Source organism: Kogia breviceps, chromosome 9 (assembly GCF_026419965.1).
Source record: "Kogia breviceps isolate mKogBre1 chromosome 9, mKogBre1 haplotype 1, whole genome shotgun sequence".
In the NCBI taxonomy this organism is placed as follows: Eukaryota; Metazoa; Chordata; class Mammalia; order Artiodactyla; family Physeteridae; genus Kogia; species Kogia breviceps.
The window spans coordinates 75857250-75863239 of record NC_081318.1 but is presented as its reverse complement, the minus strand read 5'-3'; positions in this window follow the sequence as shown (position 1 = coordinate 75863239).

The window sequence follows — 5990 nt, the reverse complement described above, 5'->3', positions numbered from 1 at the left end:
TGGGACTGTTTGTTTATTGTGGTACAATGGCAAAATATAACTGGATTAATTTGGATTTCCTTTTTCCTAACATTTTTGCTTACACCTGAATGTATAATCTGTGTCTCCAGTCTTGAAAAACTGTTTTTCTTTCCTCCCTTTTTTGGTCAGCCAATTTGGAAATATTGAGAGTATTCTGAATCACACACTATGCTGAAGGAAAGATAAATAATATGGTTCATTTCTTCAAGAAGTCCACGTTCTAATAGGAAGCACACTTAAATGTCTGTAATGTAATGAAAGGGGAGGCTGTTAGCCTGAAGAGGTGGATGATTTTTCAGGTCACCTTTATAAAAAGGTAAAGGAGCATGAGCCTCCTTTGTTTTCTCCCTCAAAGCAATGAGAATAAAATTAGATAATTATGATCTGTATAATAGATCAGTGGGATCTATGGAAGTGAAGTACCTCAACATCTTTATTAAAAAGCGAACTCTTCAAATTTCTTTAAAATTTTTTTTGCCAATAGGGGCTATCCAGAGAATGAAGCTGTCTCTTGTTGCTCACTAGAGGGTTTTTGTTCTTAAAACCAGGTTATTTAAAGACTGGAAATCATTACCCTAAAGAGAACATTAATTTGTTGACCTTAGGAGTACTTTAAATATTTAAGTTGTATATCATCAACAAAAGTAAAAACGTTGGCTACAATCTGGAGGAGAATTAATAGCCATATAAAGAGATAGTGAACATAATTAAAGACAATATGTAGGGAATTCCAGTGGTTAGGATTCCACACTTTCAATGCGGAGGGCATGGTTTCGATCCCTGATCAGGGAACTAAGATTCTGCAAGCCCTGCGGCACGGCCAAATTTTTTTTTAAGAAACAAAAAATGTAGATGTTACATAGGCATTAATGGAAAGAAAGCAGGGAAGGAGAAAAGGGGAGTAAGGAGGTTAGAAGTTTTAAATAGGCCAGTCTTTGAAGGCTTCCCTAAGAAGGTGGAATTTCAGTAAAGTTTTAAGGTAAGGAGGGAGGGAGCCTTGTAGATACGTGGGGGAAGAATATATTAGGTATAGGGTACAGCATGCATAATGGCTGTAAGGCAGTTACATACCTGGAAGTGTTGGAGGAGAAGAAAAGAGGTCAGAGAGGACAAAGACAATAACCAAGGGCTCAGCACTGCTGGGGAGAATGGGTTCACCTATAGTATTAAAGTAAAAATCCGTGCTTCCCTGGTGCAGTGGTTGAGAGTCCGCCTGCCGATGCAAGGGACACGGGTTCGTGCCCCAGTCCGGGAAGATCCCACATGCTGCGGAGCGGCTGGGCCCGTGAGCCATGGCTGCTGAGCGTGCACGTCCAGAGCCTGTGCTCCGCAACGGGAGAGGCCACAGCAGTGAGAGGCCCGCGTACCGCACAAAAAACCACAAAAAAACGAAAAGCAATATGGCGGGACTTCCCTTGTGGCACAGTAGTTAAGAATCTGCCTGCCAGTGCAGGGGACACAGTTTGACCCCTGGTCTGGGAGGATCCCACGTGCTGTGGAGCAAGTAAGCCCGTGCGGCCTAGAGCCCGTGTGCTGCAACTACTGAAGCCCGCATGCCTAGACCTCATTTTCTGCAGCAAGAGATCCCACCGAAATGAGAAGCCCACGCACTGCAATGAAGAGCAGCCCCCACTCGCTGCAACTAGAGAAAGCCCGTGCACAGCAACGAAGACCCAATGCAGCCAAAAAAATAAATAAATAATAATGGCGAGGACAACATGATAGTGGTACAAAATATGCATACTATGGAATCCTGTATACTTAAAGTGATTTCACTAACTCTGCCCTACACGTGCTTGCAAGTGACCCTAAAAAGGCCATCCAGTCAGGAAACTTCAACATGATGTTCACAAGGTTAAAAAGAAAGTTATGAGTCCTCACAGGACTCTATGAAGTGCAATCTAGGTATGTACAGTTCCCCATTTATCCTGGGGGTATGCGTTCCAAGACCCCCAGTGGATGCCTGAAACCATGGGTAGTACCAAACCCTGTACTACACTTTTTTTTTCTTTATGTACATACCTATGATAAAGTTTAACATATAAATTAGGCACAGTAAGAGATTAATAATAATAAAGTAGAACAGTTAAAAGAATATACTAGGGCTTCCCTGGTGGTCCAGTGGTAAAGAATCCTTCCAATACAGGCAATGCGGGTTTGATCCCCGGTCAGGGAACTAAGATCCCACATGCCGCGGGGCAACTAAGCCCACATGCCACAACTACTGAGCCCACGTGCCTCAACTAGAGAGAGAAAACCCACTGCCACAACTAGAGAGAAGCCCACACATCACAACAAAAGATCCCACGTGCTGCAACTAAGACCCAATGCGGCCAAAAAGCAAAAACAAACAATATACTGTAAGAAATTCCATGGTGGTCCAGTGTTTAGGACTCTGCGCTTTCACTGCTGAGCACCCAGGTTCAATCCCTGGTTGGGGACTAAGATCCCACAAGCAGTGCAGCATGGCCAAACAAAAAACAATACAAAATAAACTGAAATAAAGTTACATGATTGTGTTCTCCAAATACTATACTGTAATTACACTTGTGATAATATGAGATGATAAAAATGCCTGTGTGACAAGATTGAGGTGAATGACAGACTGTTAGGCTACTGTTGACCTGAAGATAGGTCAGAGGAAGATCATCTGCTTCAGGTGATGCTGGATCTTGGATCTATGATGATGTTGATGGTTGGAGATTCTAGGCAGGACGGAGCAGGATGGTGCGAGAGTTCATCACACTACTCACAATGGCATACAATTTAAAACTTAAGAATTGTTTGTTAGTATTTTTGCATCATGGTTGACCTCAGGTAATTGAAACTACAGAAAGTGTGAAAGGAGCGACTACTGTATCTCTCTGATGATAATTTAATCCAGGCATACATTTTCATGGCATAATTTTCAAACTACTATATATATTGCTTTGTAAATTTGAGAGGATACTTCCTTGATACAGGGAATGTAACTGGTAACATACTTTAACGATGAGTTGGGGATAAAATTGACAAACTTGGAAAAATTGAGACTCTTCAAAGAGAGGGCCTAAATAGACTATCCTACTTTCCCCTCAAAGGTGAACATGGATACATGAGTAACTGAAGCATGACAGTTTTAGAACACAGAATGTGGCTCTGATCACTTTAATTTGGAAAAATTAAAAGGACAAAAGGGAGACTAGAAAGTTTAATATGAATAGAGTTTCAGTTGGAGAAGATGAAAAAGTTGGAGATGGATGGTGGTGATGGTTATACAACAACGAATGTATTCATGCCACAAATCTGTGCACTTAACAACTGGTAAATTTTATGTATAGTTTACCATGCAAAAAAAAAGGGACATAGCAAAAACCCCCAAAGCCTAAAAGATTCACACATACCTAGCTTGGTACTATTTCTCTCTGGTGTATCCTGCTATTTGAAAAGAGCAAAAATGATTAGGTAACCAATGAAGGAATAGTTATAGTACCTATAACTCCTGATGGAGTAAGTGTTCAATAAATGTATGTATAAATGAGTGAATTAACATGGGGAAATAATTGGTGAGGCCTATTAACTTATGAAATTCCCAGTCCAAAGTTTCCATCAAATTAAACTGAAAAGCTGAAGTATAAAAGGGGTATGACAGAAGGGGTCTAGGCTGAAACTATATTCAATGACGATGATCCTAAAAAGGGATTAAGAATCACATTTAATATAAATCTGTTTAATAAAGGAAGAGAAGAGGCAATTTAATAATTATGGAATTCCCTGTCCAGTAGTTAGGACTCAGTGCTTTCACTGCAGGGGCCCAGGTTCAACCCCTTGTTAGGGAACTAAGATCCTGCAAGCTGCACGGTGCAGCCAAAACAAAAGGAAAAAAATTATGAAAGTATTGGAGCTTAAGTCACCTTGAAAATTCATTTACCTGAAACACTGGGATCCCTGGTGTCAGATAAGGGAAGCATTCTATTTGATATTTACAAAATCAAGTGCAGAGACATCACAATGGCAAATGTTTTTTGAAATGTAAAAAGGGACGACTTATTTTCAAGTACTGTTACATTAAAATTTATTTGTGAAGGCATACACATATCTAATTGATCTTGTAATATAATTTTAAATTTTAAATTATGGTTTGTGTGATCTGGTTTCTCAGAATTATTTAGGGTTTACACTTGTTAATATAAATTTAGTAGGTGCAAAACTCAAGAAGAAATGAAGAAAACTAAAAACATTTGTATATGGGGATCCTGAATCCATTTATACATTACTGAATGGGAAGACCTAGTAGTACTAGTATAAACATTCCAATCCTTACCCAAAATATATATATGTAGAAACATGCAAAAGGAGCAAGGGTTTTGTTAATTGCTTATAATAACCCCTACGAGATGGGCAGTTTGGGAGGAGTGGATGAAATTATTCCAAGGACCACATAGAAGAATGTACGTAGGAATGAATAAACAGGAATAGAATCCAGAATAGATCCAAGTACATACGAGAATTTATAAAGATGACATTTCATTTTGGTAGAAAAAGGACAAATCAAGATGGTACAATTTACTATTTGGAAGAAAATAAATTTAGACTCTTGCCTCATACTACATTACCATGAATTACAGGTGGATTAAATATCTGAATGTGAAAAATGAAGCTGTAAATTACCATTTGGGAACCACGATAGTATTAACTAAGACAAGCAAGGCTCTTTGGGTGCCAGAACTAGGGTAAGGGCTTCCCTGGGGTCACAGTGGTTAAGATTCCGCCTGCCAATGCAGGGGGCTCGGGTTCGAGCCCTGGTCCGGGAAGATCCCACATGCCGCGGGGCAACTGGGCCCGTGAGCCACAACTACTGAGCCTGAGCGTCTGGAACCTGTGCTCTGCAACAAGAGAGGCCGCGACAGTGAGAGGCCCGTGCACCGCGATGAAGAGTGGCCCCCGCTTGCTACAACTAGAGAAAGCCCTCGCACAGAAACGAAGACCCAACACAGCCAAAAATAAATAAATAAATATAAATAAATTTATTTAAAAAAAAAAACTAGGGTAAAAGTGTGAGGAATAATGAAAAAAACGTAGTATGAAAATCTCTCCCCAGAAGATACCTGCTAATTACAAAGGGAAAGATTTGTACAGTTGACCCTTGAACAACATGGGGGTTAATCTGTGTGTAATTTACAACTGACCCTCTGTATCTCTGCTTCCTCTGTATCCTCGGATTCAACCAGCCAGGACCATGTAGTGCTGTAGTATTTATTACTGAAAATTATCCATGTATAAGTGTACCTCTACAATTCAAATTCACGTTGTTCAAGGGTCAACTGTAATTGTACAATGGAGAAATCTGGCAGACACCCCTTAAACCAAGTGATCAAAGTTAACATCACAGTAATGGGACTGATGAACATCACGTGCTTCCTGATATGAAACACTAAGGACAATATCACTTTTGTGACACTCCATAGAAGATATGTAACTTGACTCTAATCATGGGAGAAACGAGATCACCCCCAATGGAGAGGCATTCTATAAGTAACTGATCTGTTTGCTTCAAAAATGCCAATGTGGGCTTCCCTGGTGGCGCAGTGGTTGAGAGTCCGCCTGCCGATGCAGGGGAAGCGGGTTCGTGCCCCGGTCCGAGAGGATCCCACATGCTGCGGAGCGGCTGGACCCATCCATGAGCCATGGCCGCTGGGCCTGCGCGTCCGGAGCCTGTGCTCCGCAACGGGAGAGGCCACAACAGTGAGAGGCCTGCGTACCGCAAAAAAAAAAAAAAGCCAATGGCATGAAAGATAAGATTGAGGAATGAAGGAGACTAAAAAGCCATATAACAATGCAAGCCACGATCTGGGATTGTGTTTTATTCTTTTTACAATGATTTTTAGAGAAAAACAAATATATATTAATGCATATATGTGGAATCTAGAAAAATGGTACAGATGAACTCTACTTCTGCAAGGCAGAAGTAGAGACACAGGGCTTCCCTG